The following is a 13,878-nucleotide window of genomic DNA, read 5'->3' on the forward strand; positions in this document are numbered from 1 at the left end:
ACACTAAAAACGGCCGTGTAGCAGACTATAGGACGACCGAACAGATACAACTTTTATAGCGCCGCTTAGAATGCATTTCTAGAGCTTTGAAAGTACTCTGGATAAGAGAAAAAGTGTTTTCAATGCATTTAGAAGGAGGCGTTTTTTAGGCTTATATTTCAGTCACGTCTGCCTGTTAGTTTGAATATGGATATTTCCACGGTTCTTGTTTTTTAAGCTATCCCAGTGTATGCGACCGAATTGTCGTGCTTTCAATTAAGTAGAAACGCGCCATAAAATTTTAAATTACAAGTCATCGATAATCACCGACACCGGAAATCGTGACCTAGGTACGTAGGTGCGTAGCTAGAGTGATAATTCGATGGTTGATGATGGGAAAAGTTGAAAGGGTTAGGTCAAGGGCAAAGCCTTTTATCGCTAATTTAGCCGCATATCCTTTATTTGTTATTTTTGTAGGGGGCCAGGCTCATTTTGACAGTAATATATCAGTTAAATCAGTTTCTTCTAAACTTTTTTACGCCTTTTTTTACGTGGCTCGTCAACAGAGCAGAAGACGTTCTTAGGTTATCAAGTAACATGTTCTGTCCCCCCCCCCCCCCCACCCCCCGCCCCCACCACCCAGCAATTAGAACTAATCTGGTTTGAGATGTCCACGCGCCATTTGTTTTTTAAATTCTTCTTATTTGTTTTCCATTTGTTTTTCGTTAAAAAAAAAAAATTAAAAACATTGTTACCCTCGACCCTCGACATGGGACCCTCGACCCTCGACCCTCGACCCTCGACATAAAGATGGACTCGTTTGCGGGCAAGCGTTTCCTTCTTTCCCCTCCCCCTCCCCCGTCATTAATTTTTTTTTTTTTTTTTTTTGCTCTTGTCCCAACATTCTCGACGAACTCGGGAGGAAACGCATGCTACGCAGGCTAATCTCATTTGGCTTTAGAACGTGTGTCCTACAGTTCTTATGAGTCGTCCTTTGTGTTTTGTTGTGTTAAATCAAGTATAGACAGCCTTAGCTTCGATGTGGCCAATCAGTAATAGAAAATTCACAACATGGGTGGACTTTAGAAGACAATTGTAATTAATATTCTGACAGAAAAGAATGCTCTATTTTAGCAGCTTTAAAGTTCAAGAAATATTTCGGCAAACATAATATTCAGTAAAATTTGTTCTTGTGCGGGATGGGAGACTGGATCCGAAAAAAAAATCGTTACCGTTATGCTCTTACTTCATAGCCAGATTGGTCTTTCAGAAGTGAATAGAGCTACCAGAATTGAGTGTCTACTTGGTGCATTGCGTAACTTATAGGCCCTTACAAATTTATTAGTAACAGTTTAAGAAGTTATTTTACTAATAAAGAAGTAACTTTAAAGTTCAGGAAAGATTTCAGCTAACATAATATTTGATTAGGGTATATATTTTTGCCGTCAAGCTCAAAACGGTTACAACTAACAAAATTTGTTCTTGCCCGGGATGGGAGACTGGATTCCAAGAAAATACATTACCTACGTTTGAGTGAACTTACAGTTACTTCATATTAGCCTTTCAATAGAGCCACCAGAATTGAGTGTCTGTAGGCCTTTTTAGTTATGAATTTATAGTATCAGTTTAACAAGTTATTTTACTAACAAAGAAGAGATAGATTTTACAGACACCGGACACTTAATTCGTCACTTGCAATTCCAGCTGATTTTGTTTGTTCCAGCGATTTAAGATGACGAAAGTATTATGTTTCGTCTTCCTTACACTTTCACGTTGGTCCTCAGCCATCAAGATGTGAATAAGAGAGGGGGCGCAGGTTCCAAAGAAAAACTTCAAGTCACTCCACAAAATACAAACTAAGCACTTGCTAATCTGATGACGGCAGGCTAGTTTCTCCATATTGTAATAGCGGGGACATGGCACCTCGCTGCAAACTTGATAAAGATGAGGGTTACTTTTGCAATTTCGGACACACGACCAGTTATGCTACTGGCGCGGTAGCTACAAATGAAGTGAAAGTGTATTCAAAAACTCATGAACTTAGCGTCCCAACTGGCAGCGATCAATGTGCTAACCGACCAGAATTTCAAGCCATCTTTCATCTTTTCGCCGAAAAGGGAGATACGTACACGTTCCTTAATCCGAGCGTGGCTCCTTGGTTCTTTACTGCCCCGCTTGCATTGGCGGATGCGACATGTTCGTGGCAACTGAAACAAACCACGGGGCTACACCCCTTGTTATACACTCAAATCGAAACAACATTCTTAACGCGGTAGACAATCTCAGGGCGAAGGAACAGTTTGTTGACCGCTTATTGGGTAGGCTGCAAAGAACTTACAAGGTGATTGCTCGGGTTTACTGGACGTCACGCAAGGTGGAAGAAAAGAGAGCGGTCGATCAACATTTGGATCAATACTTTCAAAGCCATCCGGAAGTTAAACTTTTAATTTCTTACAACGAAGTCTCACCATCTGGCGAACAGCTCTACCATTTTATTGGTCATTATAGATCTGACTTAACATCATGGGGATTTATTAGTAAGGGAGAGAAAAATGGTGATACAGCTGAATTTAGGGTTTCTCAACAAGGGAAAGTTGTGTAGATTCTAAAAATCAAGCAAAAATTGGCAAATTCTTTAATATATGAATAATTTCATCTGTATGCTCTCTAGCTGTTAAAATCTTATACTCAATAAAATCCTCGAATCTGATTGCCGAAATGGTATAGGTGTCAAAACAAAAATAAGGCTCTTCGTTTGAATTGACACGAAGTCAAAAGAATAATCAATTGATCGCGATTAGCAGGAGATGAAGTGACAAAGACATGGAATTCAAAATTATTTTTGGATATACCACAAAGAGTTAAGTAACAGTTAATTCAGGTCATTCGCTTTAACGCTTGCCTGTTCCAGGCTCTCAGATAGTCAGGTCCGAGAAATTGAGAATGCGCCACCTTTTTTTCCAGATCACGCACGATTGCCGCAATGTGATTGGATATTCCTATAATAGTGATGTATATAAATCATATAGGTACGTGCCGCCCCAAAATGGTATGGTTTTTGGGCCATTTTGGTCTAAAAAGGGGCATACACTTTGCCCTTTTTGGTCTAGCTGGAATCGGGTGTGGTTCTCGAGGGAACTATGGGTGTGTATGAACGTATTTATCATTTCAAAAATAGAAATATGCGAATTTGAAATGGCTTTGACTACTATTGTTTGAGTTCTAATCTAAGTCATGATGACATAATTTCTGCCTAAAGTTTAGGTCTAAAAACGGGTATGGATTTTAGAGGTCTGGTCTGGACACGAGTGAGGAAAAGGACATTTTTTGGTCTGAAATAGGCCGGATCAGGATTTGGAGAACCGGGCGTTTTACCCCCACTAAGAATTTTCAGGAGTACCCCTCTCCCGGGAGGCAAATGCAGAAGTGCGCTAAAAACGTTCCGGAGATCTTTCAATTCGAAATGATGTATACAACCATAGATAAAGAACTGTTGTGGAATATATATAATAAGTCCTAAGGTGGGGTTAAAAATACCCTATTCAATGCTTAAAAAAAACGTGCCTACTTTTATACTTTTCCGATCACATTTGTGATTTCTGCCCCGCTAATGTCGGTGTTTTACCATCATCATCAAGTCTCATCCGACCAACACTTTCTGTCTTGTGCAACCGCTTTGGCTACTTCCCAGTTCTTCCACCCAGCTTTGTTTCGCTCTTTCTCCATTGTCCCTCTCCAAGTAGTTTTTTGGCTCTTCCTCTCGTCCTCCGACCTTCAGGAATCCATCCTAATGCTGTAAAGCAGTCGTTCGCTCCCTCCTTCCTTAGTATTTGACCTAGCCAGTTCCACCTTCTTCGTCGCACCTCATAGCTTATCTCATTGATCTCAGCCACTCTCTTGTTTGTCATTCTCTGCTACCATCTAATCCGCAGTATCCGTCTCAAGTACTGGCACTGGAAGCTATTTATCTTCCGTTCATCGTTCTTGGTGCTCTTCCAAGTTTCACAACCATTAGCAGGACTGGTCAAACTAAAGTCTTGAATAGCCGTATCTTGGTTCTCCTTCCTATTCCTCTAGCTGCCCAGACCACATGTTTTCTGTGCATAATGTCTTTGCTACCTCTACCCCCCTTGAGGTTGTGAATGAAGGGTCAACTTGTCGGTTGTCTGTTAAAATTCAGTTACTTTGTCGGTAATCGGTTAAAATTCTCGATCTTTGACGGTTGTAAATAAAATGCATGTTAATTATTAATATTTGTCATTTATTTCCCCAGTTTTAAGACTTTGATTCCTATTAAACATGTAAAACTTGTAAGGATGCATCATTTAATTGCACTTAAACTTCATTAACTCTGCTTTGTTTAATATGCAACATGATCGTTTATTTCACCCTTGTTTACCAATATAGTATTGATAAAATCACTAAACTTTTATTGTAAATGCGAACTTGGTTTCCCTGTTGATTACAGGGCTCAATAAAAAAGTAATCAAGAAAGGCTAAGACACAGAGGAAAACGCCCACTTTAACCTTTTGGATACATAAATTGTTTCTAGTGAAAAACTACAAAGGCTGACAGGCTGCACATCTAGACCTGCGTGAAAAACTATGTATTGACCTTTAATATTTTGGCTCTAACAAGCATGTCCTTTGCCATGATTTTCCTTTCTTGTAGGAAATAATAGGTGGTTCTTTTAAAAATTTGGCAAAGTAGTGGCTGTTTTTTTATGAGATTCCAATTTTTCATTGAAGCTTCTTTTATAGTAGACGTAAAGGGCTGGTATGTGTCATGAAAAAGGCATTATTTCTTTTTCTTCCTTGTTGTTTTTTTTCAGAAGGGCGGACTTCCTTTCTGTGGAGCTGTTCACACTTGGTGCACGGGAACCAGTGCTTGGGTATCGGCACATAGAGTTGTGTTCACACTTTGAGTACCCTATACTGTGTGACTGTGTAGAATAGTTACGCCCTGTCAGACGCGATATTGAAACATGAGCTTAGCAGCGAGAACAAAGCAGTGGACTGCCAGGAACTTACAAAAATTGTGTGCACAGAGGGATCCGGTACCCATTTTTGTGCCCGAATTCTATCGTGGGTACCTGAAAAAAGGGTGTGTTCACGTTAGTGCTCAGCGAGTACCGTACCTGGGCCGACCGTGCTTGGGCACCAAGTGCAGTGAAAGCTGCAAAATGGATCGATCTTCTGACTTATTACGTAATACTTGGCCCGCATACACTTTTAAGTTTGTTATCACTGAAAAAACCTTAAAGCGACAGGAGTATCTTGTGGCCAGTGTTAACAGTTTACAATCTATTCAAGCGTGGCAAGAAACAATGTTAATTTTTCTAAGTACATTTTTTCTACAATGTTATTTTGCTTTCCCATGAACGTTTTTGATTTGGCAAACTTCGATTTCAAATGCGGCCCTTTGGTCTAAAATTAAGGTAATTCCGCCCTCCAACCCCCCCCCCTCCCCCCGGCCCCCTTTCCTGGATCCGTCATTGCATTCTACAGTAAAGGCATGGAAGCCATTAATAAAGACTCTTAAGTAAACGGACTTCTCGGGATATCGTGACAAATCTTTCGTCATTAAAAATAACTTGTCTAAAATTTACAATATCTAAAGTGAGCGTGTTCCTGTCTGTTCCATTATTCTTGATAAAACTGAAAAACATCACAAGGCTTTCAACATGTGTACCGATATCAACTGAATAGAATATAACATCAATCCGTAAAAAGCAGAGTGAGGGAGTCAAGATTCATGTTCTTTTGCTTCGATTTCTCGGTTGCTTTTCCCTAACCGAAACAGGAGGCCAAAAAAGACTGAAATTAAACAGAAGAACCGAAATAGACCAGATGTCGGACGCCTGCAACCAGCTTACACTACTGCGGCCACAAGAGATACTGGCTTTAGGAGTGTGCAAAAAAGTCTCATAAACCAACTTCCGAGTTTTTGTCAGAGCTAATCTGATCAATAATTGATCAAGCACGAACAGAGAAACTGGTTTGGGCACGAATTCATTTCATTATAGACATTAGAAATGACACTTTTCATGTTTTCTTTCCTAGTTTTTTCCTTTTTCCCTTTCCCCTTTTTTTCTAAACAATACGAAGATTTTTGTTTAAATTAAACTTTTTCTCTTTTAAAAGTGAAACACGCTTCCTCCTAGTTGTCTGGCTGAAAGGCGTTTTAAGGTTTTTTCAGTCGACTCTCTCTCTTAACCGACATTTACTCCCTATACACTGTATTTGACTCTCTGTAATCCTTTCACCGCCAAATTTGGCCAAAAGCATTTTTGTGAAATTTTGAATAACAAATAGCACCATGTGTAAGTACAGGCAGAGAGCTTTCATTTGAATGGTCCAATCATAGGATTTCGCCCTCAGACTCAAAAGTTGAGTCATCTTACAAAACTCCATCAAACACTCTGGCAGTAAAAGGTTTATAAGAAGCCGACACGCAGTGCTGGCCCCAAAGCTGTCCGTGATAGAGAGAGTGACTGTATTATTATAATAATAATATATATTTTGTTTTCGGCAATTGTGTTTTAATTCATTCAAAAGTTTCGCCAGTACATAACTATTTACCATGGCTTCAAGATGGTGATGAAATCGTCTAAACCAGGTGGCTTGAACTTCACTGCCACACAGCAACAGTACTATTTTTTTTTCTCCCTTTTCGATTTATGCAGGGTGCAAAATGGAAAAAAAGAGGGCTTTTAAAAGGTTTCAAACAGGCGAAAAATTGTAAAAAGGGTCGGAATGACCATTTTAATAATTAAAAACATAATTTCACGAGGATCGTCTTTCACCATTTTTATTGTTAAATGCCATTAGCGGAAACACAATGGTTCGAGTTTTACCTGGCCCTTTATTGAGCAGCGGAGCTCTACTTAGAGACAATGCTTAACATTCCTTCCCTTTTGATAGAATTTGCGTTGATTCTAAATCACTGGCTTTACTCGAATTGCAAGGGTTTTTTTTTTTATGAAAATCCATAATTCACCGAACTTAACCGGAAGAATAGCTATGGATAGAAATAAATGCTTGAACAGGTTACTGAAAAATAGTCACATTTGCCACAAGATAATCAAACCTTACGTCACCTAACGCATGCTGCTAATTTTAAATAGATTACCGAGTTACCTGACTCATAAAGAAGCTATATACCGCGGTGTTAGCAAGATTTTTTCACCAAGAGGGCAAGGGACCCGTTTGTATTCGTCAGTTTTCCTCAGATCTGTCGAATTCTAAGATGAAGAACGTTTCTTGTTTGATAATCTTCTCTTTCGCATTTCTGGCATACGTCATGGGTAACCAACATCTCAATAGGAGATGGCTATTTAGTAAGCCAACTTGCCCAAAATACAAACTAAAACTTAACACAGATAGCTTGAAAAACTGATGGCGCCAAAAGAACCTATCAACTCAACACCAGTCTCTATGGAATGTTTGGGTGATGATATGACGGCAAAATGTAAACCGCCAATAGTACCCAAACTCGCGGTGCGAAACAGAAACAAGTCGATTTTTTCTGCAATTTAGTTTCGATTTCCCACGATTTAAATTTGGCTACAAAAGCCAAAAATGGAATTTACAAAAAAAAAAAAAGCCGTTGCAAGCGGGTGCGGTGCTAAAGAATCAAGAAATCTCTATGCAACCATAGATAAAGAACTGTTGTGGAATATATGTAAATGTCAAAGGCTGGGGTTAAAAGTATTCTATACAACGCTTAAAAAAAACGTGCCCACTTTACTTTTCCGATCAAATTTGTGATTGTCAGTACAGTGTAAAAGGAAATTCCCTTGTTTTGCACTGTGCACCCTCTACTGCGCATAATATTGCGACACCCGAGAAGGCGGCGGTTCTTTCCTGCGAAAAGAACAAACAAGGGCCGCTTTTGCAGAGCTAAAGCTTTTATTCGCAATAATAATGTCACATATTGGCTGACAGCCTCCAGGTATGCTATCGAAAAACAAGAAATGAGAAAAATGTGCGTGATCCCAAAGTCTGCAGTGGTTTTTCACTTCCCGGCCGTCGAGTTATAGAATTAAATGTCCTGGCTGAGGCTTTGAATGGGGGCTGTGAAGCCTGTGGGACAGCTCTCTCCAACTGTATTAACGAAACAGTGTCTGGCCCGGGATCGCTACTTTATATATGTTATTCAAACTCCGAGTGTGAAGAGACAAATATTTGTCGAACAAAAGAGACCCCGGCATCGTAACACCGGAACCACGCGAGGTCACGGGAGACCATTCTTTGATGTAAACACGAAGTTTGCTGCTGAATTTAGATTTTTCTGTGTATAGAAACCAAACAAGAGAATATATGAAGAATAGGAATCAACAGTCTTTTCTTCAAGTTTCTTTGTCAACCATTATTGCGCAAAAGCAAAAAAATCGGATCCTAGCTCAGAACGCAAGCGCTCCAAAATAGTCCAAAATAAAGATTCATAACTCCAAAATCTCATCAAATCTTGACTTACCTCATTCCTTGGTGTTTGTTGTACTCTTTCCAAGTATGAATTTCTGTGTTGGCGATATCAAACACATAAAAACAACCGAAAACAAGCATCTCGAGTGCACACTAACACGATAGGCGCTATTTTGTATCTCGTCCCAGTCTCCGCCGCGAAAATTCTCCACCCTGTGCCATCTCAAAACCATGTCCATGTCCACTCCACCTTTCACGACATTTTTTGAGGAAACAAAAATAATGGGGAATAATGGGGCGGGAGGCTTATGGTACTGGCTGGCAGATGGGATATGTAGATTTCACTGAATTTATTTAAGGGCATCGGTTGTCAGATTAAGAATCAGACTTTTTTATTTTTTGCACTTTTTCCAAAAAAACCCCCGAAAGATACCTTGGAATTACTGCAGCAATTCCTGAGTTGTCTTACTGAATTCACCCGAAATTTACGCCAATACATAACTATTTGCCATAGCTTCAAAATGGTGACGGAATCGTCTAAACTAAACCAGTTCACAAGAAAGTATTTATTATTTTAAAGTTTATGAGTTAAGCATTTGGCTACATTGTCACACAGCAAGAGTATGTTTTTCTCTACCTTTCCATTCATTCAGAGTGAGAAACTGAAAATAAAAAGGGCTTTTAAAAACACTCAAACATGCGCAATAAAGTAGGCCGGAAATAGCCGTATTTATACCGGAGGACGTTTAAGACGTCTTAGACGACTTAGACGTCTAGCATAAATACGGGAAATAAGGCAGACGCATTAACATCAGACGAATAAAACGTCTGAAGTTAATTGCGTCCCATCGACGCACTTAACAGACAAATTAGTCGTCTCAGCCGTATAAGTCGTCTAGTACAAAAACGGGACGCACTTAACAGTCAGACGTTTAATGCATCTGGACGTCTAAGACGTCTTCTAGTATAAATACGGCTAACGACCATTTTAATAGAACATAATTTCACGAGTATCTTCTTACCGGCCATTTTCATTTTTTAAATTCCATCAGCAGAAACACAACGGTTCGGGTTTTATCTAGCCCCTTTATTGAACAGCAGAGCTCTACCTAGATACAATAGGATATCCTTGGCCTTCTTCCTTCTTATTTGACCGAATTTGCGTTGATTAAAAAATCATCGGCTTTTCGGGGTATTCTAGCATTGCAATGTTTTTGATGAAAATTCATAGTTTACTTATATTTGTTCGAATAGTAGCTATGGCTAGAAATTAAAATGTTCGAGCAGGTTAGTGAAAAATAGTCACAGTTGCCACAAGGTATATAATTTTAAAATCTTTACGTCATATAACAAATAGGGAGTCGGCTAGTTAGTTTCTATAGATAATAGTTTTGCAAGTTGCGAAGGACGCTCTATGGTGTTAGCAGCATTTCTTCAGTCAGAGAGCAAGGGAACAAATGTTTTAATATATAATTATATAACTACTGAAATATTGTGTAAACGCTAAAAACACTTGGAACATCTTTTAAAATTAAAGAACACCTCGAGCTAATCGAAAATGTTGTTAACGAATAACCAATATACTGTCGAACCTTCCTTTCACCTCTGCGTAAGCCTCTACCTTCGTAATTCACATTAACGACCGCCTTTCCAAAATGCCAAAAGTTTCCAAATGAAATGTTCATAGAGCTTTTAAAGCTCTACGAAAATTTTTTCTTGTTTTAGCTTATCGTGAGCGACCTTCCTCAAGCGAAAATTAGAAAACTAGCTGTTACCTGAGATTATCATATTGCAAAGGAACAGTTATCACTTCAGTTGGTACTCAATGTAAACTTTACAACGTCTAGAATGCCGATAGAATGCTTTTAGCTATAATAGTGTTAATGAGATAGATACTGTCCAACCTTCCTGTTCCAGCACCTCTCTAGCGTAAAAGTTTACTCGAGTTTACCCTCCTAATTCGTGTACTAAGCTAGCATCTTTTAAAATACCAGAAGTTTGCAAATGAAACCACTTTCGTCGAAACCTCTCGTGAGTGAGTGCTTTAAGAGTTACTAAACTTCAGAAATTTTGTATTTTTCAGCTTCCTCTATCAAGAGCGACCTCTTGACAAATATAAGACTTGCTATCGGCTGATTATCATTTAATCAACGTTATTCAGGGCTAGCTGAGAACAGAAGGCCATCGGGTAGTTATGTGTTGGTAATCAATGGACCGTTACAACGTCTAGGAATGCTTTTAGCTCAGTGATGCATTTCATCAACTTGCACGCAACTTTATAAATTATACAGGGCTCGAGGATTCTTCAAATTTTTCAAAGTTGCGATACTATCAGGGGCGTAACCAGCTTTTCGACTAGTTGTAGGCCTAACTGACTTTCATTACCACATATCCTGAAAATTGCACGCATGACCAGTAGTCACTGACCTCACCAACACTTTGAGCTCTTAAGCCTTTTACCTCACCCTAACAACGTATAATTTATTAAACGCGGTAGAGTGATCAAACCAAAAATTTCTAGGCCCGAGCCTACAGGTCTATGGGCTGGCTACTCCCCTGACTATCATTAAAATAGTGCCCTTACCCTCTGAGTGAAGAAATGTTGCTAAACCGCAAAGCTTCTTTATGAGTCAAGTAACTCGGAAAATTATTTTCTATAGAAAACAAGCACTCCCTGTTTGTTATATGACGTAAGGTTTAATTATCTTGTGGCAAATGTGACTAATTTCAGTAACCTGTTCAAGCATTTTACTTTCTAGCCATAGCTATTCTTCCAACAAAGTTCAGTTAAATATGAATTTTCATCAAAAACATTGCAATGCGAGTAAAGCCAGTGATTTAGAATCAACGCAAATTCAGTCAAATAAGAAGGAAGGCCAAGCATTGTCTCTAGCTAGAGCTCTGCTGCTCAGTAAGGGGCAAGAGTTTCAAAAGTTTCTGCTGATGGAATTTAACAATAAAAATGGCCTTATTAGAAGATACTTGTGAAATTATGTCTTATTAATATGGTCCGGCCTTCTTTAGACTTTATTTCGTGTGTCTGTTTTGTTATTAGCAACTCCATAAATTATGCAGGGCACAAAGGGTTTAAATCAGCGCAAGGTTCATCACTTACTTAGTCAGTTCTCGAGGAAAGTATTCTGTCCTAGGTGAGCTCTCAGATCAATCATCAATCACAAGTTTCAAGAAAAAGGTATGTTTTAATGCAGCGAGTTTATGTAGTCATCAAGTAGACCTTCCTCTACAAAGATTTTCAAGGGCCGAAGAATCAATCAATCATGAATGTAACCCTCTGATGAAAGCTTTTCTTAGTTACTTTTCTACGTTGTATAGTTTAATTCTTTAACCGGGCCAATTCTGTATCCTGGGATAGTAGACTGCGAACAATCTCTTATTTTTCTTTTGAGTCACAGTAGATCGAGAGCACACGTGGAGGAAAAAAGGACGACCGCTTGCGGTCTAAGGGGATAGATTAGGGACCTTAAGATCCGATGACGGCGACGGCAACGGGAACGCCACAAAAGCAATAGGATTAATTAGCAAAACAACAATTTTGCACGTGCGTCACGCTTTTTTGTACATTTCTTTGCCGTCACTGCACGACTACGACGTGAAAATGCCTAATTTCACGTTGACAGAGGAAGTACACAAGCGACGACGAAACTTCCTCTCTCTTTCTGAACTTGAATATGGTTCTTAGGAATTTAACTTTAGGAGGGTTAACCTACATTTGACAAAGTTAGTCACTTGGAGTAATCGCGATGAAGATTGAAAGAACGCGAATTCACTTCAGTTTCAGTGACGTTTTCCCTGCCGTCGCCGTCCTCGGATCTTTTAAGGGGTCCCTGAGAAAGAACTTCCTCCTATCCAAGACCACCGCTCCCTTTTTTTTTACATGTGGTATGATATATTTTGTTCTCTCTACTTTAGTCACTGAGTTGATAAAGGATACACACCAGTTTTTCCATTAGGATCATAGAGTATTTGAAACAAACCAGCTATAAGCGGCCAAAGTGCAATCGTCCTGGCACCCACGCTGCTAGATTATAACATTCCCCAAAAAGTTGAATGAAATGTAACTAAGAGCTAAAACCGTGACGCTCTGGCACTTTTCAAAAATAAAGATGGGCTATTTGTTTGGAATCAATTTTCCATTCTCAGGGATAACATGACTGAAAGTAAAAACATAACTACAGGAATTTACTTCAAAAATCTTCAAGTAGTGAAAAGACTTCTTTCCGGTCTCATCGAAATTATTGTTTTAACTTACCTTGAACTCGGTGGAATAAGTTTCGCTTAAATTCAACGCTTCGTGCGTTTTTCCTGTTTGCATAGCCTGATATAAACACGAGAGGGTGTTAGAGAGGGGATTCTAGTTAAAGAAGGTTTTATACTTCGTTTTCCGCAGTTTTTCGTTACTTTTACGGTCTGAATGATGTTGTGTTGCCCATACAATGTATTCCTATTCGGTAATTTCTCTTGTTCCTCCATCTTCCGACCACCTCCCCAAAACAGAACTGAATTAAATTAAACGAGCACAGCTGTCCCACAATTCGTATGAGTCCCTTGTGTTTTGATCTATTTCAATAGACACACTTAGCTTCTATCTGGCTAGCCTCCCCACAGACGTCCTTTGGGGTTCGTTGGTCTGAATGCGTGACGAACAAACCCCAAAGGACGTCTGCGGGGAGGCTACTATCTGGCGAATTAGTAATAGAACATTCACAACATGCAGTGGACCTCGAAAGGACAAGTAATACTCTGACCTAAAAAAACTCTATTTTAGCAGCTTTAGAGTTCAGAAAAAATTTCGGCAGACATAATATTTTATTATCATGGTATATTTTTTACCAACGAGCCGAAATCGGTAACAACTAAGAAAAATTATTTTTTTCGTATGTTGGATGGGAGACTGGATACGAAGGAAATACATTACTCAAGTTTGAGTGAAATTACTTACTTCATAGCGACATTAGTCTTTCAAAAGGGAATTTATAGATCGACCAGAATTGAAAGTCATATGATCATTTTTCGTTCATTGTGTATCTTATAGGCCTGTATAAATAAATATATCAGTATTAGTCAGGGCCCATTAACGTATCTCGTTGCTAGGTAACCTTGTTACTGAATTTTGAATTTTGTTAAATACATACACGCGCAGTTACAGTTTGAAGACTTTTCCCTATCAATGGCCTCAAAAGAAATAATGGGCCCTATAATAATGGGCCCTAAAGATGTTATTTTACTTGTGTTTAGGCAAAATACATGACGTTGTAAATGCTTATAATGTAAAGTTGGCCGCTGCACTTGCTACAGGCGTAACCATAAAATCACCGTAGAAAAGAAGAAAAAAACCTTTCAAAATTAGCAAATGAATTGGCAATAATGATGTGCCGCACTAAAGAAAAATAATACCATTATAATGACGTTTATTTAACCTCCTACGCAGTTATGCATATTAACCATATATTA

The sequence above is a fragment of the Porites lutea genome, chromosome 2 (genome assembly GCF_958299795.1).
Source record: "Porites lutea chromosome 2, jaPorLute2.1, whole genome shotgun sequence".
NCBI classification, from domain to species: Eukaryota; Metazoa; Cnidaria; class Anthozoa; order Scleractinia; family Poritidae; genus Porites; species Porites lutea.